The sequence below is a fragment of the Diabrotica virgifera genome, chromosome 6, assembly GCF_917563875.1.
Source record: "Diabrotica virgifera virgifera chromosome 6, PGI_DIABVI_V3a".
Lineage (NCBI taxonomy): Eukaryota > Metazoa > Arthropoda > Insecta > Coleoptera > Chrysomelidae > Diabrotica > Diabrotica virgifera.
Window position 1 is genome coordinate 247,718,168 of NC_065448.1, and position 22,515 is coordinate 247,740,682.

The 22,515-nt window shown below is 31.5% G+C and overlaps 1 protein-coding gene across 2 annotated transcripts in view; it reads left to right on the forward strand.

Annotated features, from left to right (window-relative positions):
* The window catches only part of LOC114336315 (protein tweety), a 156,817-nt gene continuing 134,302 nt past the window's right edge, over positions 1-22,515 (forward strand). The window contains exon 1 of one of the 2 annotated variants that reach the window (XM_050655101.1): positions 1-98. The gene's annotated coding sequence lies outside the window, so the exon portion shown is untranslated. The remainder of the gene's footprint in view (positions 99-22,515) is intronic. The other variant, XM_050655100.1, reaches the window with a different exon arrangement.

Here is a 22,515-nt window from a genome sequence, read left to right on the forward strand (position 1 = left end):
CAACGTCAAGCAAAACACATTTCCTCAGTTTTGTTTGAGATCTGTTTGTGGGTGGGTGTATTTGCTCCAGTTATTTGGATTAACAATTATTTTGAAAGGTAAAAAACAATCATTTATTGTTTAATAATTGACTAAAAACATATACTAACCTTACTCAATTCATACTTTATACTTACAAATAGAAAAAACGTAATATTCATGTTAGAAAAACAAATGGAATATTGACGTTTTGGTTTGGGAACTTCTGTGAATGTTTTTCTTTGTAGACGTGATGGAAATAAATCATGTCTAATGCATATTTACACAAAATTTATGTTTTTACTCACTGAATAATTTTTCTGGTTTGTTTTATTGCTAATTTCTTTCATTTTATTGTGACCCTTTTTGTTGTACTTTGGCTTATTCACGCTTTTACATATTTATGTATTCTGAGAATAAAGATTGATTAGCTTTTGGACGGGGATGAATCTTCCGTGACTAATCTGTATTTATTTTAAACCGACAATTAATATACATGAATGTAGAATATCTTGCTAGAAGTAACATGGTTTATAGATTTACACGCCTAGTTGCTGACTGATTTTTAAAGATAAATTTGCATTTGTAGGAAATATGTTACGAAATTTATTAACATTTTATTTACACAATATTTTTCGAATATTTCAAAATTGTATTATATTATAATACGTTTTTAAATATTACAGCTAAGTACTTAAATGTTAAAATGAATTTAAGTGTGAGGTTGAGATAGAACTATCGTTTTTCTGCTTTTCTACTAGAAGTCAATTTTACGGAAACTCTAGCTCTTGGTCAATAATTTTTAATTTGGTAATAATATAGCAAAATATTAATAAAAGCAAAGAGGATATTGTTTGTTTTCACTGAGTTTGAAAAAATGTGAACACACTGGTGGTGAGGGCCTAGAATGTAATTCAATGCCTAGAATTTTTATTAAATTGGCTAATTCATAAAATGATAAAATCTTTAAAACAATGTAGTTAGACCACTAAATAGTGGGCAAATTACCAGGGCACTGATTGATGGTATCAGCTCCCTAGCTCAGTCAAAAGGGGGACGTTTTAGCACCTGTATGTTAAATCTCTTTGAACTGTGTCATTTTACCCACAATTCATCTGAAAATGATCCAAGCTCCTCAGAACAATAAAAATAGGGTAAAGAGGCAATAAATTAGGGTTTGCTATTAGCTTAAGGATGGTAAGTAACAAATTTGGAGGAAATTTGGCTACTGTGGAAACATTGTGTTAAGTCTATTTCACTTTGTGTTGAATCTGGTCTTCAATTCTTATCTTTTTCTGTTACATTTTTCTATTTCACTGGGCCTGCTGCCTAAGGTTCCATGGGATTTCTTTTTCATACATCCGAACAGGGGCACAATTTCAATAAGTACCTACTAGGGCCTTAACTTTTTCTTTCTTGGCTTTACAATTCTGAGTCTTGGGAGTGTTTATTATTTTCCTTTACTCTTGCCAGTCTTGTACAATAGGTAATTTCCAATTGTTAGATTCTCATTTTACGTAGATCACTCATTACTTGTATCTTTCATTAGATCACTGATTACTGTATCCTTCCATCTTTTTTGCCCAACTTGCCATCAGGTCATTCTCAGAAAGTTGTATTTAGTATTCTTTTATCATATATGATTTACCTTGATGTATCATACTCTATTTTCATCTCCATAGAGTGCTTGCAGTTCATTGTTATGTCTTCATCCCCACTCTCTTGTTATCTCATCCCTACAAGGCCCAAATATTGTCTATATTATGTCCTGTTGCTCACGACTAACTGATTTTGCATTGAATTTCCATAAATTTCCAGGAGAGAAGGCCTCTCCTGGGCATCAAGTGCCTCAGTGACCATTGTCAACATGGTATTTGTGTTCAGTTATCATAAAAATCTCAGAGTAACAAGTTTGCACTAATTTTGAATCGAATTTCCACAAAACTTCAGGAGATGAAACCTATCCTGGGCACCAGATGCCATGGAAACTCTATCCGTCAGGATATTCATATACAGCAACCCCAAAAACTCCTGTGTAGTAATATTGGAGTAATGAAAAAATGCATTTTTCTTGTTCAAAAATGTAATTTTATCACTTTATGACTTCTTTACTGTCTTATGAATCGAATGGTTAAGTTTCATTAACACATTCACAGACACGCTGTCATTGTATACACATATTCTTATTGAGTAAATGACTTCATATGCAGTCATGACCGTGAATGTGTTAGATCCATCCAACTGCAAAAATAGGTTTATTGCTTCATTGATCCGCCTATTAGATTGAACGCAAGAAAAACAATTCATTGTATTTTAGAAGTACTTATTAATTTTCAGTTTGCTTATAGAAGCTGTTTTGTTTGTTTCCACAATAGTGATGTTCACTTTTTAAAAATACCTTGATTATGATTTACAAGCTGTCTTAGTAATTAACAAGCTTCAAAGTCTAAAAGTTTTATAGGTGCAATAATACCTGTAAATTGTTTTTTATATTTTATATTTATGTTTTTTACTAATTGACCTCAAAATTTTGACATAAACATTTATTACTAATTATATATTAACACAAACCATTATTGGGGAGTCAACCTAACTAAATCTGCAGTGATACTTTGTTTTCTAATAAGTAACTTCGTTTGTGATGAAAAACATGTTTTTCCAGAAAATTCTATTATTTTATTCGATATAGTCTCTTGTTAGCTCAATACAATGATTTCAACGGTTTTTCAATTACCTTATGCCATCCAAATAATACGATTCTGGAAGCTCTGCAAAATAGGTTTTTCTTCAATAATCCCTTTGTTCGAGCTGATTTTTATTTACAAGCCATCTGTTCAGATTTGGACACACGTAATAATCAGAGGGGGCCAAAACGGGAGAATTGAGAATAAACTAGACAAGAACTCAATTCGTAGCACAACTCATGAATTTTTGCCACTGTCATAACGCTCTTGTGAGTTGGTGCATTTTGTTGAAGAAACGACACTTTTTTCTTCTGCATATGGGGCCTTTTCTCACTGAATTCCTGCTTCAGTTTGTCCCATAATGCACAATGATATAGGCTATTGATAATTTTACCTTTTTTAAGATAGTCAATTAAAATTATGCTTTTGCAATCCCAAAATACAGTAGGCATGACTTTTTTGTCAAATTGATTGCCTCTTGGCTGCTTCAGAGCCCTTTAGTCGGCTAAGTCCACTGCAGTGCATTCATTGTGTTCTCTGGTATGTAGTAGTGAATCCAGGACTCATCAACTCTTACCAATTGATGCCAAAAGTATGACGGATTGTGCTATGAAATATTAAATTATCTGAGGGACTGCAGACGTTCGGGTACATCTCTTTGTAAAGACAATGCAGTCAACTTCACTAACTAACAAGACACTTACTCAACAGACACACTACACATTACTCATTACTAATTACGTGGCTAAAGGTTGCACTCCAAGGCCAGAAATAAAAAAATCTTTATATACTTACCTAGTTTCTTTATGTAAATATCTTTTTAATTTTCATTAAAACACCTTTGTTTTCTATTTTTTTTTCTATAAATGGGCTTAAAGCAAGATGTAAATAAAGAAAACAAAAGTTTCCCACACTTTAATATCAATTGTGTAGTTTAATCGAAACAAGGCTACATAGTATGGTGCAATCTATTGATTGAAGATAATATAGGCAATTTTGTCATCAAATACTTAAGACTAAAATAAATAATACTTATTTCATTCATACTATGTCAGAATTAATATTATGGATGCCATTGTTCTATATTCTTAAATAAAGATTGCACATAGCAATTTTCAATTTGATTATATTTTTTGACATATTATATCTGTATTTATATTCTAATCTGATATGCACAGATTATCTATGTATTTAACAGATTAGACCGGTTTATACAAAAAACTTAACTGTTCTTCCTAATCTGCTCCTGCTACCGCCATATTAAGGGGATAGGCGCAAACTTTCGGCTCCAATACATTTTACATAGGTACATTCATTTTTTTCGAATCCTGAGAAAACTAATAAATATTTTTGAAAAATTTAAACGCAGAATGAAAGATTATGTTATTACCGAGGGCCGAAAGCCCCTGAAAACTTCTGTGTTTATTTTAGTAAGTTACAGGGGTGAAAAAGAAGAGACAATTGAGTGTGGTTTCTACTTTCAAATATCAAATTCAAAAGAAACTTTTTGTTTATTCTAAGGGACTTTCGGCCCTCGGAAATGATGTAATCTTTCATTTTACATTTAAATTTTTCAAAAATATTTATTAGTTTTTTCAGGATTCGAAAAAAATTAACACTTTGTCCGTGGCAATATTTTTCAAATCGAACATTCGCTATCTTTGTCATACAATGTGACGACAAGACTCGAGACAGTGATAAGTAGAGATGTGTCCGACCGGCTATTTTGATATAACAGTTGCTTCTGCTACTGCTAAATGAAAATAGCAGTTAAAAATAGCTGATACCTTAATAGCAGTTGCTTTTTCATTATTTAACGCTTTCATGATGAAATATAAAAATCAATCATATTTGTTTGCGTTTCAAAAAGCATTTTCGTTAGTATTTAATGTGAACATATAAATAATAATTGTTGCTAAAATAGTACATAAGGACATTTTTTCAAATGACAAAAAAAGTTACAACAAAATACATGAGAATGTCATTGTCAACTAATGTTTACATCTGCTTCCATACCAGGGAAAATTTACTACAGTAATTTGCCATGTAAAGACAGAAAAAGTAGGGATAGTCGATTCGCTACATCAAATATTTGCGCCTTCACTCTTAACAAGCAATGGGACTTATAAAGTCCTAGGTTTTCACCAAACGTGACTGGAAGTAGAATAAGTAGAAGTCGATATTTGAACTTTTCGTCGATTAATACATATACGATTTCACTAATTTCCAGTCATTTTTGACAAACTTCCGGTCATATCTTTTTAACCGGAAATGATATAAAAACCGGAAGTTTATATTTATTCTCGTCTTGCTAAGGCGAGTCGAATAATATATTGCTGGTACTATTTTGGCGACTTTACAACAGACTTCCGTTTGCAACTTTAAAACCGGAAGTTCGAGTTTAAATTTCTCACCTTTAATACCATCCTTGGGTTATTCATTGGCTTTCATTCGATACCTTATCTATCATTTTATCTGGTGTAATGACGGAGGTGTTGTTAAGGTTTTCAGACTTTTTCAAAATGGGTGAAAACAAAATAGTAGATCTTTTGTTTCGAACCCAAGACATATTGTATTGTAGTAGTTCTCACGCTTATCATTTTGTAAATATTTCTCTATTGACATATCTATATCAAAATCCTATTTCAAGTCCATTCTAAATAAATGCTTTTGTTAAACTATTTTGTTTAAACAGTGAATAATAATCCTCAAAGATTTTATGACAAAAATTTTCATTCTTAGTATTAACCCGCCAGTGGTCGCTATGAGATTTTCTCTCACGGTTTCAGAAAATTGTGCACAACTTAATTTTCGGAAATTATACGCGCTGTGGTTCCTTCTAGTCTCCTAACTATCCTCCCTATAGAATAGAAATATGCTTTATTGTCATGAAAAATTTAACAATTTTATAGACAGAGCTTACAAGAATCATAAATAAAAACAATAACAAATACAATTTACTAAAATTATACAAATCGTTAATATAAATAAAACATAATAAAGTGAAATAAAAATCAGTAACAATCTATTGCAAAATTAAAAAAAAAATGCAAATTGCGTAATCTACCTGAAGAAATTTAATAAGTTATGCGGCTGCATATGACACTCAAATATAGATTAAGATTCTACTTATACATAAGAATACTGTAATTTCTTAGTTATTGGTTAAGAAACTCTGCTATTGAATAATATGGCCTTTCAGATAAATAGGCTTTTGTCATTGTACGGAACTTGGGGAAAGATGTTGCAGATTTAAGTTGTAGAGGGAGATGGTTGTATAGTTTTTTTGCAGAATATAATATATACTTCTTTACTAACTCACTGGATGGGATCGGTAAATAGATGTCAAAGATAGAATTTCTGGTGGAATAGTCATGTTTAGGTCTTGCTGGAAAGACATGTAGATGTTTACGAATTAAGCAAACAGTTTCTAAAATATATAAAGAAGGTAAGGTTAGAATCCTGTGATCTTTGAAGTAGTTTCTGCAATGTGTTGTTCTTCTGAGGCCAAACAGATATCTTATTGCTCTTTTTTGTAATTTAAAAATAACATCGGATTGGGCAGCTCTACCAGAACCCCAAAAAGGCAGACCATATCGAAGATGGGACTCGAACAATGAAAAGTATGTTATTTTGGAAGAGGCTAAATCCATTTCCTTCGAAACAGATCTTATTGCAAAGCGAGCTGAGGATAGTTTCTTGCTTAACACATCGATATGAAGGGACCATTTAAGGTTGCTATTAAGGTTAAGGTGAGTAGATCAGAAGTTATACATAGTAGCATGAAGAATTGCGATACTTGAGTTGCTCCAAGTGATACTGGTATCATCAGCAAAAAGAAAAACCTTTCCGTCGATTTTTAAACTAGTGATGTCATTAATAAAGGTAAGGAAATGTAGAGGACCCAATACTGAACCTTGTGGTACTCCACATACAACATTTTTGAGACTCCCTCGACAATCTAATACACTCGTCCACTCATATAGTGACTCAGTTTCTTTAGTATCACCATATTGTTGTGTCAGTGCGTTTCGCATGTGAGAGATTCTCTCATCAAGCGACCACCGGCGTCAACAACTGTGTATAAAAATTAATTTTATTTTTTCCCTTAAAACCAAAAATAATATCCTTTTATGATGTAATAAAAGGCGCCGTGGATGTGGTCGATGATATGAAAATCCTATATTCTGTTTCACGGGTTAGTTGTAGATGGTGACTTACCATATATTTTTCAATGCAATGTTAAATATTGACGGCATCAATAGTCACATTTTATATAAAGATAATAATAATAAAACAGTAAAACGTCGTGTCCTTTTAAAGCAAATGGCTTTATCGTTGGTGAAACCTTATCTTTTTTGTAAAATTTTGTAAATAAAGGCAAAAGTTGGATATGTGAGAGAAAATCTCACGCGCGACCACTCGCGTAACAACCTACCTAGCGACCAATGCTGGGTTAAGCTGGCCATTTACCATACTGTGGTGTCCTTCGACAAAATTGTCGATGATATCAATTCTACAGTACTGCAGTGTAGAAACCAGTTTCTCGTTTCTCTGTGGTAAAATTGTAACGATTTTGTTGGATAGACAATCACACACGATCAAAAGTTTTGTCAATAGGGCTTTTCATTCACAGTCATTTGTTTCGAGCTTCTGTCATATGTCGTATAATCCGTGTATATTAAATATTATACACAGATTATACAACATATAACAGAAGCTCGAAACAAATGACAATCGATGAAAAGCCCTATTAGTCGAATTCGACAAAATTGAACGACGCCGCAGTATCGTGAGTGGCCGGTTTATAGGAATATATTGTATTTATATTCCTTGCTATTATCTAACAAAAACACATATTCATTTTATAATAAATTATTCATGTCACTAAAAGTTTAGTATTATTCCAAGGAAATTATTATCATACTTATATTACATACAAATTTATTTAATGCAATTTTCTTATGAATATCTTTTATTTTTATTAGATATTTAGATAATAGTAATGATACCTGACACCAAGAAATGTTTTTAAAGTGACTGCATTTCTAAGAATGCATCTGTGACTCACTTTTCTTTATAATCTTACCATGTTTAAGCATTAAGATTAAATTACCAGGCTGTACTAGTATTATTCTTGTTTTGCATGCCCTAGCGCCCTAGCCCTAGAGTTATAGACCAAACCTTGTTGACCAAACTTAATATATGACTTTAGCTTTGATTTCAGTATATTTTGTAGTAAATTAATTATCAAAAAATTCACTGGTGTTTAATAACTCAAAAGAGTTTGTTGTACGTGAAAAATTTGGTTTGGCACAAACAATTTTATTCTATAAGTTATAAGAGGTTTCCTTCTTCTTCACGTGTCATATCAGAATTATCCGACGTTGGCGATCACCATTGCGAAGGCTTCTCGATCTTCTGCAATATGGAATAGTTGTCCTGCATTTGATATCTGAGTCCATTCACGAATTACATTCAAAATTTTAAGGCCATCGGTACATAATTCGCAAATATTTTACGGCTATCCCTACTTTTTCTGTCTTTGCACGGCAAATTACGTGTAGTAAAATTCTCACTGGTATGGATATATAAACTTTACTTGACAATGTCATCATTAACTTTAAAGATGGCTTTTGAATGTTCTTGGATAACTGTTACTTGTATAATTAATTTTCTTAATTATTAATTCTGTTAATTAATATGATAATTGTTTCACTAACTATGTATTCAGTGATTGTAATAATTTATCTACTGTACTTACAACAAAAACTAATAAATCAATGAAACTAACTATTAAACGCTTACAATTTTGAACATCTTTAACAACAAAATACTTGGATCACTGAATATATCCTGGTGCATTCTCTGCTTGGATCTTCCATAAATAATAAACAATAAATAACTTTTTATTAAGTTCACGTCTTAAATCAATTATTTACGAAATACGCTATCAATATTATTTAATCAATAACTCAAAATATTCCCGATGGCATGTCAAATATTTCAAATTCTCACTGTCTGACTGACAATATGGTGACAATATTATATTCGACTGAGTACGTTGTATGACAAAGATAGATTTGGAAAATATTACCACGGACATTGTGTTCATTTTTTTCGAATCCTGAAGAAACCAATGAATATTTTTGAAAAATTTAAACGCAGAATGAAAGACTAAATTATTACCGAGGGCCGAAAGTCCCTTAGAATAAATAAAAAGTTTATTTTGAATGAGATATTTGAAAATCAATAACTCAAAATATTCCCGATGGCATGTCAAATATTTCAAATTCTCACTGTCTGACTGACAATATGGTGACAATATTATATTCGACTGAGTGCGTTGTATGACAAAGATAGATTTGGAAAATATTACCACGGACATTGTGTTCATTTTTTCGAATCCTGAAGAAACCAATGAATATTTTTGAAAAATTTAAACGCAGAATGAAAGACTAAATTATTACCGAGGGCCGAAAGTCCCTTAGAATAAATAAAAAGTTTATTTTGAATGAGATATTTGAAATAAAAAAGCACACTCAATTTTCTGTTAGTTTTTCACCCCTGTAACTTATTAAAGTAAAATAAACATTATAGAAGTTTTCAGACACTTTCAGTCCTCAGTAATAACGTAACCTTTCATTCTGCGTTTAAATTTTTCAAAAATACTTATTAGTTTTCTCAGGATTCGAAAAAAATGAATCCCATTTGAATAGCATTGGAGCAGAAACTACGTACCCATCCCCTTAACTACTATTGTGGTTTCCACATTTTATAATTTCAAAATTTCACCCTTTATTATTAATACATGTACATGACATTATGACATAGTTGGTTGATATTTTTATATCCGACATAAAATTTTGCTATCTCCTTCATACAAATCTCAAGTATGCTATGTTAAAGATATAGTCCATTATTTCACGGTTTTTTGCTCTAAATTTTAAAGAACCGCTTGGATTGACATGAAATTTGGCATACGTATAGCTTACATGTTAAAGAAAAAAAAGTGATATTGTGCCGATGTATGCTTTTGCCCTGGGGGTGACTTTCACCCCCTCTTGGGGGTGAAAAAATTTATGTCCAAAATAAGTCCGGAAATGGGCAAACTGACAAATTTTAAGTAACTTTTGTTCTATAGAGCTTTTTCGCTAAGTCAACACTTTTCGAGTTATTTGCGAGTGAATATGTTCATTTTTCAACAAAATAACCACATTTTTAGACGGTTTTTCGCAAATAACTCAAAAAGTAAGTATTTTGTCGAAAAAAACGTTCTTAGAAAAAATATAGCCTATAAAAACGTAAAAAAAATGGTGTACACGTAAGGTCTCTGGATCTCGTAGAACCAGAGTTATAGCCAATGAAAAATAGATTCATATTCACCAAATTTCAAATAGAATATTTCAACGTAAAATATCCAAAAAATTAAGCACTTTTTGGGAAAAACCCATTATAACTTTTTTAAAGTGTTTAAAAAAATCTTTATTTCTGTTTTTACAAAAAGTTTCTAGCATTAAATTTAAGCAAGTTACGCTCGAAATAAAGTTGGTCCCATTTGTTTTTGCAAAAGAAAATCGGGAAGACCACCCCCTAATTAGCAACTTAAATGAAATTAATCGTTACCGCTCCACAAATTATTTTTTGCACGATTGATCATTTTTGACTGTTTACCGTGACAGATTTTACGTCAGTAGGTGACATTTACTAGCAACTCAACGGTAAGTAATCCAACTCGACGGTAGGTACTCCAACTCGACGGTAAGTAATTCACTTACCGTCGAGTTAAAAAATCTCTTAATTTTAATTTATTTTTTGAAAGAATAAAGAAAACTAACGAATTATTTATTAATATTGAAACTTATGGTACAATTTGTTAAATTATTTAATGAAATCCCACTTGTTTGGGCTGTGGTTTCACTTCTAACAGAAACTCCTGCAGAATCGCATACATTAGTAGTATTACTAGTAGGTATTAGAATAATTGCGGAACACCCTTCTTCCCAAGCCCGTTCAATTTCTTCAAATTAACTTTCGCTCATATTTTAATTTATAATAATCAAAATTGTACTTAAAATTATTGACAACTAAATAAAAACTCAATTCTCCATTGTTGTTATGCACCCTAGTTACTACCTAACAACCAAAGTATCTATCTTGATAAAATGAATGAAACTAGTCTGACGAAAATGTTTAATTTTATAATTTATAATGGTATCAATCGTGCAAAAAACGTTATAAGCATGTCGAACGTTAAGGGTAACCGATCTCAGACAATAATTGGAGTCGTCGCTCCGCTCCTCCTCCAAACAATTGTCTTCGATCGGTATAAAACCCTTACCGTTCTCCATACTTAATATACTATTACTTATGTTGTGTTTATATGATCTGTAAGTTTAATAGATTCAAAGTGCTTATTTTTGAAAAAAATTGGTTTCAAAGTAAAATTTTTAAAAATTTAAATTTTGAAAAATATGTTTTTTTTTTCAAAATAACGTAAAAATTGTTAGAGATACCAAAAATCTCGAAAAACAAAAAAAAAGTCAGATTTGCTTTTCTGAATATCATGTATTTTTTTGTTTTTCTGTTAGACAAAAATTGATTGAGATTTGGTGTTTCTAAATTTGCATACATTCGTGATCAGTGACTCGTACAACCCCTTTTAACTATAACCCTTTCAATAATAAGGACTTTGAACCGATGAAACTTACAGATCATATAAACAATATATACACGAGTCAAGAAACTTGTGAAGTCGTAACGATTAAGTTCATTTAAGATACTAATTAGGGGGTGATTTTCTCGATTTTTTTACCACAACCAAAAGGGACTTACTTTATTTTGAGCGTAACTTGTTTAATTTTGATGCTAGAATTTTTTTTATAAAACAAAAATGAAGCTTTTTTTAAACACTTTAAATAAGTTGTAATGAGTTTTCCCCGAAATGTGCTTCATTTTTGGTTATTTCACGTTAAAGTATTCCATTTGGAATTTGACGAATATGAACCTATTTTTCATTAGCTATAACTCTGCTTCTACTAGGTGTAGAGACGTGATATATACACCATTTTTTTAAATTTTTTACAGGCTATATTTTTGCTAAAAATGTTTTTTCGACAAAATACTTACTATTTGAGTTATTTACGAAAAACCATCTAAAAGCGTGGTTATTTTGTTGAAAAAATGAACATACTCACTCCAAAATAACTCGAAAAGTATTGACTTAGTGAAAAAACTCTATAGAACAAAAGTTACTTAAAATTAGCCAGTTTATCCATTTCCTGACTTTCTTTGGACGAATATTTTTTCACCCCCAAGAGGGGGTGAAAACCACCCCCAGGGCAAAAGCACACATCGGCACAATATCACTTTTTTTTTTGACTTGCTAGCTATGTGTATTCCAAATTTCATGTCAATCCAAGCGGTTCTTTAAAATTTAGAGGTTTTGCAATATTTTACCGTTAAAGAACGAACTAATAATAAAACTTTTGTAAACGAAATTATTCGATACTTCTACCTTCTGCATAAGATGAATGCAGAAAATCGTCAGAATATATTTCACGTGAACAAGAGTGTCTGATCAGATCGAATTTATATACTCGGATGATTCACTTACTTGAGAAAGGATATTGTGAATCCCGTTTTACGATAATAAATTTACATGGCAGACAAGGAAGACAGTACAAGGTCTTAACGTGTCTTGCATTACATATCCATTAACAATGTTAAAGTAGTTTTCGCGTCTTATATCCTATTTTATTAAAGGACCGGATTGAAAATATCTTGTAGAGATAGTTTATCTTGTTATTTTATCAGAATCGAGTTCTTTTATTTGTTTAATCTCCATTTTTTATCGCATGTCAAAATAATCACATATTCAAACAAAACATTAAAATAACAATAATATCGTCACCGTCACCCTAATTAGCAAACCTCGTTACTCCATTTTTACTCGTTTGTGAATATATGCGCCATCTGTTTGTAAATTAATTATTTTTTAACCAAATTAAGTAATTAAGTCTTTTAACCAAATCCTGTAACTCCACCTAAATGGAGAAACTAAATACTCGTATAAGCGAAAAAGAAAACCTTGTAACTCCGTATTAGCTTTTTTTTGCATCTCTCGAACAATTTGTCGTTTTGGCTACGAGTTTTGCTAATTAGGGTGACGATATTTCTCCCTCTTCTTCTTTTTATGTAGACATTACACTGTCTACTTTTCAGTGTGCCTTTAGTAAATTGTTCCATAGATTTCGTGGTCTTCCCACAGGTTGTCTTCTTATTGGGGAACCGTCTCTCGCCGTCCGTACTCTATTTTTTGTTATTCGGTTTATTTGATTGTTACATTCTACGCTTCTTTTTTTATTCAGTTTTTGATGTTCTCTACTTTGTATATTTGCACGTCTAGCTCTAGCCATATGTTCTTAATAAGTAACATAGGTTTTTCGTAAGATTTTCATCTCTGCCGTTTCTAGCATTATTTTTGTTCTGTCTGCTCAAGTCCTGTTTCTGTCGCGTACGTCATTATTGACGCTCAAATTCAATAAAATTTATACGAATAGATTCGTTTTAAATTAACGGTCAAATCTTATCATTGCGCCAACTCCATATTTTCAATAATAAGAGCAGAAATTGATATAAATAAATCTGAAATCAAATGGATACGTACATAAGTTAGAAAGAGAAAAAATATTTTATAATACCCAAATTGTCGGTACTCCATAAATCAGCGGATTAGTTTCACTAATCCGCTTAGGCCCAGCGGGGTTTAAGCTCTTTTGATCTTTTGAATAGCACCCAGAGCAATAGTGATTGTAACTGACAGTTTTACTGACTCCAAAAATGTGATTTCGATAAACTTTAATTGCAATTTGCGCCGTAATTAATCATAATTAAGAGTTGGCGCAATGATAAGATTTGACCGTTAATTTAAAACGAATATATTCGTATAAATTTTATTGAATTTGAGTGACATTATATTTTCCATAAGATGTGTGCGATGTCCTTTCTTTCCCGATATTTTTATTACTCCATATTGTTTCATTCAGGCATCTTGCGGTTCTGTTTGCTCTCTTCACTTGATCTTCCATTTCTGTTTCGAGTTTTCCGTAGCTAGATAGTGTGATGCTTATATATTTAATTTACATGACTTAGACTCTACTATATAACCCTCCACTTTACTATTCTGACCCTCCAGTACCAATTTATATCTTAGCAGATGTGATCTTCTGGCTGTTACATAATTGGTTTTGCATATGTTGTAAATCATTTTTACTTCGAGATATTAGTATTGCTGTCGCCTGCATAGCAGATTAATTTTAATTTAAAAAGATTTAAAAAGATCCAAGTTGGACTTAAAGTGGGTACATCACTGGTACGATACAAACAAACGTTTTCGGACTAATCAGCCCATCATCAGGTTAAAGTCTAAAATAAGTAAACCACTGTATAAGAATAACAAAGTTAAATTTTGACTGTTAAAAAGTTAGGAAAAATTATAACATGTGATTACTTACTCCAGATCCAAAGTAGTTGAAACTAGCTACTGTGGTAGGTCAAATGACCTTACCAGTATAAAAAATAAGCCATTTCGGCTACATCGAGAGTGACAATAAGTCGATGGTACAAGATTTAAATAAGTATGTAAATAAGTATTTCTGCTTTTAATATAATTTTCATTCCATCTTACCCATAAATGATTATTTACCCTTGATATTATTAAGAAAGATGTTAGTGCTGTTTTGAAACGTTTCACGGTGGCCGGCTTTTTTGCCGAACAGTGTCTATTGATTTCGCCAAATAGACTTTATTTGAAACAGAAAGTCGTAAGTATTTTTAAAAAAGAAAAAATATACTCTCGTGCGTGCTTACTTCCAACGAAATCCAGTGAATAGACTGTCAAATAAATTTCATAGTTGAGGGCGAGGCGCAGGGAACATTTCTAGGGAAAGCATTCTGATTATTTTTATTGTTTTTAAAGAAAAGAAAAATTGCGTGATTTGTCGGTATTTTTAATGGGTGGAGATGTAGTTTTGTGTTTTCTTTTGTACGAGTTCGTGACGAGTAGTTTTTTTATTGAGTCATTTTTATAGGACGATTCAATCAAAAGTTTTCATGCTAATGTCCTGGTATTCACGATGTATAAGTATAACCTATGATATATAGTACACAGTGACGGATAAACGGGGAGGCAAAATGGGAAATTTATCCCCCTCCCCAACAAGGTACAAAATTTAAAAAAAAGAATGTGTGTACTTTGTACGCGCGTAAGAATTTATACTTCCATTATATGATTTCAACGAAATCAATATACTTTAAACAGTTTATTTATATTTAATTTAACTATTAAACTAATTTTAAAACTTACTACTTTCCAAAAATTTTAATCAAAACAATACCCAAAATTAAAAAAATTAAAGAATAAAACACACAAACACATCGAAAAATGTCACAAAGAAATGATTTCTGAACAATAATAATTGTTGCCAAAAATTTTAACTAAATACGTATTTTCTGAAAAAAAATATATAATAATATGTATACTGTTGTAGAATGGTTTTTTGGAAAAATTCAGAAAATAAATTTATATCAGGGACCACAAGATCATAGATTTTCTTCACCCTGTATATGACCAAAATTGTATAGAGTCTAATTTAGTTAATAAACAGTGCTTTTTCAGGGAAGGTGAAATCGTTAATGTTGTTTTCGTTAATGGGTTTTTTAATGGATTTACAGACAATGGTTCGAAAATATTGGAAAGTGCATGTTATTTCGTTTTGTGAACATCAATAGGATTTTTGTAAATAATTCGTAGAAGGTTTAAACGATAAACAAATTTTATTGAGTTTAGAATGTAAGGCCTTTTGTTTAGTTTTTTGAAAAAACGATAGTAATTTGATGTCTCTTAGAATTTTAACAAAATGGAAAGTTAGATACAAATTAAGTTGGTTTTCTTAGGAAAGGAAAGTATGGATGTTTTGGGTAGAGAGGTTGTTTTTGATTGGTAGAGAAAGATCGATGGAAGGGATGAGAATGGGACGAAAAGATAGACTGTGTGATGAATATCGGGAGAGAGCAGTCCAGTTTTTGAAAAGTGAGAAGTCAGTGTAAAGTGGTGTAATCGGCCTTTGCGAGCAGAATCAAGTTGAAACGAAAGTGTTGACCGGTTGAGAAGTAAAATTTTCCTGTGTCCGAGGAAGATTCCTTTGTTGTGTCTAGAACGAGTGGCTGATTGGTATCTATTTGCACAAGATATCGAGCAAGGAGAAAACTGAGTGGAGAATTCGAGCGAGTCTTGGTTTTGTTTGTTTTTGAAGCAGTTTGGACGAGAGGGACCTTTTCGCAACATCAAAAGAGTACGTGTGGGAGAATCAAGGACAACGCAATCTGGGAAAAGCAGGAGTGAAGAAACAAAAAGGTTAGTCAAATCATTTGTCGAAACGGAGAGAGCTTGTTTATATCCACACCATATATGCTCAATTTTTTTTGTATTGAACAGTTCTATAACTCAGTTAGTCATTCCAACTTTAAGTAATCAATTCAAAAGGAGAAAAGTAAATTTTATTAAATTTAGTATGAATAAACAATCATTTATTTAAATATTTTTTTTTTGTTAAAACAAGGAGACATCAGAATTAAAGCTTGATTTATTAAGTAAGAAATTGTTGCAACAAATTTAGATTTTAGTATTTCTTTTCAAATGTTATTTATACGGCATATTGGATTTCGATATTCGATATACTTCGTAGATTTCGAGATCTTCGTAAAGGGTACCCCCCGTTAAGATAGGCAAAATGCCCTCACCCTCAGAATTCAATCTTTTTAATTTTTTTACGTTCTGTGCAATTAAAAAATGAGATAACGCGGATTTTTAGCTCGCCACCCCCCCTTACCCCTCCCCCCACAGTCTAAAACGTAGATTTTTAGATTTAATTTTTTTTAGTTGGGTTGCAATTGATTTAAAAATTTCAAAAAATTCACACGTGTAACTGAGGCTTTTACAAAACATGTCCATTTTTATGGACCCTTAGGTCGAGTGTACATAACCTCAATTTTTTTTAACTTTTTTAAAACCTATAACTTTTTTTTGGAAGGGGCTGCAGGTCCAATTTTTTTTTTCATTTTGTGTATTTTATCAAAAGATATCTCTGATTTTTTTCAGATTTTTCCGTCATGTGCGCCATCTTGAAAAATCCGGAAAACTGTTTTTTTAGGGGGTTTTTAGGGATTTTCTCCATTTTATAGACTGCAACATAGATCAACTCAAGGTTTTGTTAATAGATTATGTTTAATTTGAAATAAATTAGTATTTTAGGGTTATCAAAAATTGGGCAAAATACCTTTAAACCACCCAAAAACCATGTTTTTTTTTAAGTTATATAAGGGTTTTTGCGGGCTTTTCTCCATTTTATAGACTGCAACATAGATCAACTCAAGGTTTTGTTAATAGATTATGTATAATTTGAAATAAATTAGTATTTTAGGGTTATCAAAAATTGGGCAAAATATTTTTAAACCACCCAAAAACCATGTTTTTTTAAGTTATGTAAGGGTTTTTGCGGGCTTAATGATATTTTTTGAAGTCGATACAGCCTGAATATATTTTTTATTTTTTACGTTCTATATGATCTTAAAACATTAGGACTCACCGCAATTTTAGCCCACTTCCCCTATTCCCCCTCCCTTAAAGCCAAAAATGTCAATTTTTCGATTTTATTTTTTTTTTAAGTTGGTTTGCAATTAGATTAAAAATGTTGTTCTGAAGCTATTTCTTTGTGGCATTTTTGTAATTAACTATTCTAAATGGGAAATAAGTCACAATTTAACTAAAAAATGATTTTATTTTCCATCTGTAATGCGATAGAGAGAATTCGATAATCTGTGACGCACTGAAAAAATGGTTTGGGACGATCTATATAAATAAGTCAGATTAAATTAAATTATTAGAAGATTTTTTTACCAAGCAACCTTTTTGTTTAATTTATTAATATTTTGTATTTTGACAACGACGTCCGTGGTGGACGTAAAAACGTTAATAAAATCATTTTTTAGTTAAATTGTGGCTTATGTCGCATTTAGAATAGTTAGTACCTAATTATTAAATTATAAATTACAAAAAATTCACACGCAGAGCTGAGGCTGTTACAGAACGTCTATTTTTATGGACCCGAAGGTCGAGTGTACATATTATAACCTCATTTTTTTTTTGTTTTTTAATAGGTACGTATAACTTTTTTTGGCGATGGCTGCTAATTTTTTTTTGTCTTTTGTGTATTTTACAAACCATCTACGTTTGGCTCCTAATGCAAATAGTTCACGCTGTATGCTTGTCCCGTTAGGTAAATTATTCCGATTAATTTTTTTGCACAAACTTACTCAAAAACAGGTCCTTATAAAAAATCCACAAGGTGCCAGGCAGTACCGCGATCGGAAAATTGTTTAAACATTTTTTTAAACGAATTCAAAAAATCAATTTTTTCACTTCGGACAAACTTGTTTTAGATTCTCTGGATCAAGCTGAGCAAAAAAGGTATCTTGTGATTTTTCTATAAAATTGACTGTTGTCGAGTTACACGAAATTTCAAATTTGAAAAACGCGAAAATGGCCATTTTCAAGGCTTAATAACTCGATTAAAAATTATTATTATGAAAGTCATAAAGTGACCAACTCAAAGTTTAAAGCCCCCCTGCAATAGCCTAAAGAAATTTTTGTCATTATTTTATTGCTAACTATTATTTTTAATAATTAAAAATGAGCGCTAAGCATGTATTGAAGCCGAAGCGGCCGTCCGCGAGAGAGATGTACAATATTCATTGGACGTTTTAAAAAAATACCGATTGGAAGTCAAAAATACGTGTTAAAAAAATAAAAAAGGAATTTTGAGGTTATATGTATTGTACACTCGACCTACACGGGTCTATAAAAAATGGATATGTTTTGTAGACGCCTCGTAAAAATTTTAAATTAATGGCAACTTTAAACAAAAAAAAATAGAAATATTGACGTTTTTGTGGGGGCAGGGGGGGTGGTGTGCTAAAAATGCGATTAGTCTTATTTTTTATTCACATATAACGTAAGAAAAATGAAAAAAAAAATTCAGGCTGTATCGATCTCAAAAAATAATATCATTAAGCCCGCAAAAACCCTTACATAACTTAAAAAAACATGTTTTTTTGGGGGGTTTAAAGGTATTTTGCCCATTTTTTGATAATCCTAAAATACTCATTTATTTCAAATTATACATAATCTATTAACAAAACCTTGAGTTGATCTATGTTGCAGTCTATAAAATGGAGAAGATCCCTAAAACCCCCTAAAAAAACAGTTTTCCGGATTTTTCAAGATGGCGCACCTGACGGAATAATCTGAAAAAAATCAGAGAGATATCTTTTGATAAAATACACAAAATGAAAAAAAAATTGGACCTGCAGCCTCCTCCAAAAAAAAGTTATAGGTTTTAAAAAAGTTAAAAAAAATTGAGGTTATGTACACTCGACCTAAGGGTCCATAAAAAATGGGAATGTTTTGTAAAAGCCTCAGCTACATGTGTCAATTTTTTGAAATTTTTAAATCAATTGCAACCCAACTAAAAAAAATTAAATCTAAAAATCTACGTTTTTGGCTGTGGGGGGAGGGGTAAGGGGGGTGGCGAGCTAAAAATCCGCGTTATCTCATTTTTTAATTGCACAGAACGTAAAAAAATTAAAAAATTGAATTCTGAGAGTGAGGGCATTTTGCCTATCTTAACGGGGGGTACCCTTTCGTCAAGAAATCGATATTTACCTTTATTTTTCTCGTATCAAAAGCATTTTTTGCTACAAAATCTAAACCATTGTGCAATGACTTTCGAATTAAATAAAAAAGGTGGGTGGTTAATTGAACACTTGGCGTAAATCATTTTTTAAATAATTTTCAAAACAAAATCTAATAATCGTTGCTGAATTATTATAAAATAATGAAACCGTTAACTAAGACTTGGAAATTAGTTTCTTGATTGTAGCAGATTAAATAAATGATCTAAAAGCAAAAGCTTTCATCTCCGGTGTTGTCGAAGCTAGTCATGTTCAACTGATTCTTTTAATACTCTCATCGTTAACGTTAGACGTGTTCTGCGTCGTGTCTCAGGCTCAGCAATTCTCTTTAATCAGTGGGGAGCTAATTGAATTAGCTCTAATACATATAAATATATAAACAATGTTATTTTGTAATTTAAAGCTCGTTAAATAATTAAAAGTGAGTCTGAAAGGCAGAGGGTAGTGATTTAAAATGTTGAGCGTTTGTTGAAAATAATTTTGTTACGAGTGTGATGAATACGAGTTATACGCAGTGTATAAAAATATGTATTTTTCCTATGTCGAAGAAAATTAGTATCTACTGGGTTTCATGTTCTATTAGTCCAGAAAGCCACTGCGCATCCGCTAGGAAAAATATTCTAATTCGGATTTTTTGCACAATCTTACTCAAAAAGGACCCTTTTTAACAAATTTGCATGTTGCCAGGACCAAAAGTTGGTCAAAAATTTTTTAAACGTTTTTTTTTGTTTTTTTCCTAAAATTATTTTTTTTGCATGGAACAAAATTTTTTTAGGTTTTTTGGATCATTCCAAACAGAAAAGGTCTTTAGTGACTTTTCTCCAAAGTTGATAGTTTTTGACATATAAGCGATTAAAAATTGAAAAATTGCGAAATCGGCCATTTTTAACCCTCAAAAACTATGTGAAAAACTGAAAATTTGAATGTTGCCAAGGTAGTTGATATTCTTTAAACATCGATTGATAAAATCCCGAAGAGTTTTTTGCAATACAATATCAAAAACCCCTTTGTTTTTTAATTGCCAATCAAGCGTGCGCGACACTATTTTCCACCGTTGCATGTGTATGCAGTATGGTGCAAATGAAAGGAATAAATTCGTTATTTCGTAAACCGGCGGCTTTAAGGAAAAATCCCGAAACAGGTCGATTTTTATTTTTAAGTTATGATATTGTGACATATATGGTATACTAGTGACGTCATCCATCTGGGTGTGATGACGTAATCGATGATTTTTTTAAATGAGAATAGGGGTCGTGTGCTAGCTAATTTGAAAGGTTCTTCAATTCTCTATTCAGTAATATAAACATTTACATAATTATTTATACAGGGTATCCAATAATTTAATTTTTTTGTCAATTTGCCAAATGATTAAATTTAATAAAAAATTTTTGGACACCCTGTATAAATAATTATACACATGTTTATATTACTGAATAGAGAATTGAAGAACCTTTCAAATGAGCCAGCACACGACCCGTATTCTCATTTAAAAAAATCATCGATTACGTCATCACGCCCAGATGGATGACGTCACTAGTATACTATATATGCCGCAATATCATAACTTAAAAATAAAAACCGACCTGTTTTGGGATTTTTCCTTAAAGTCACCGGTTTACGAAATAACGAATTTATTCCTTTCATTTGCACCATACTGTATACTAGTGTATACACATGCAACGGTGGAAAATAGTGTCGCGCACGCTTGATTGTCGATTAAAAAACAAGGGGGTTTTTGATATCGTATTGCAAAAAACTCTTCGGGATTTCATCAATCGATGTTTAAAAAATATCTACCTACCTTGGCAACATTCAAATTTTCAGTTTTTCACATAGTTTTTGAGGGTTAAAAATGGCCGATTTCGCAATTTTTCAATTTTTAATCGCTTATATGTCAAAAACTATCAACTTTGGAGAAAAGTCACTAAAGACCTTTTCTATTTGGAATAATCCAAAAAACCTAAAAAAATTTTGTTCCATGCAAAAAAAAATAATTTTAGGAAAAAAACAAAAAAAAACGTTTAAAAAATTTTTGACCAACTTTTGGTTCTGGCAACATGCAAATTTGTTAAAAGGGGTCCTTTCTGAGTAAGATTGTGCAAAAAATCCGAATTAGAATATTTTTCCTAGCGGATGCGCAGTGGCTTTCTGGACTATATTAAAAAAAAGGAATTTAAAGATAAATTATTAACGAATAATAAACTAAGTCCTAGGCACCCTCAAATATTTGTGTAATACATAAGACTATTCTTATTCTGGTTATATTCTTTCATTCTATTCTCTCTTGTGCCCTTCTTCTCCATTGTCTTATATTCATAGTTTTCAGATCGTCTTCCACGTCATCCATCCATCTCGTTATGACCCTTCCTTTTTTCGTCTTCCTATCGTTTCTCATTGTAATATTTTCTTTTTTGTTTTTGTATCTTTTTGTCTCTAGACATGTCCCAGCCATGACAGTCTTTGACTTTTTACAAAAATCTTACAATATCATACCCTGCATTGAATTCGTTAATTTCGTCGTTTCTTCTGATTCTTCATGTGCCTCCTCCTCTTGCAACGGGCCGCAGACCTTTCTCAGTATCTTTTTCTCAAATGTCCTTAGCTAGGCTTCATCTTTTTTGTCTTTACCCATGTTTCACAACCATAGGTTACTACAAGTCTAACTAATGTTCTGTAGATAGTCACATGTAACTATTACAAGGTAAATAAAGAAAAACTCCTAGATGGTCTGATAAGTGTTATCATAAAATCCTTCGAAATTAAAACCATGTTTTTCCAAAAAAAATTTTTTTTATTCGATATATTCTTCTTTTAACTCAGTACAACGATCCGAGCGAATTTCTAAAATGCCGTCTGAATAATACTATTCTGGAAGATTTGCAAAATCGAATGAACTATCTTTCAGTAAAGTCGTCCTAGGAACGCAACTCATAAATATTGGCAATATCATTTTAAAGTCTTCTACTTTAAAATGTATAATATAATATGTCTGAATTGCCAA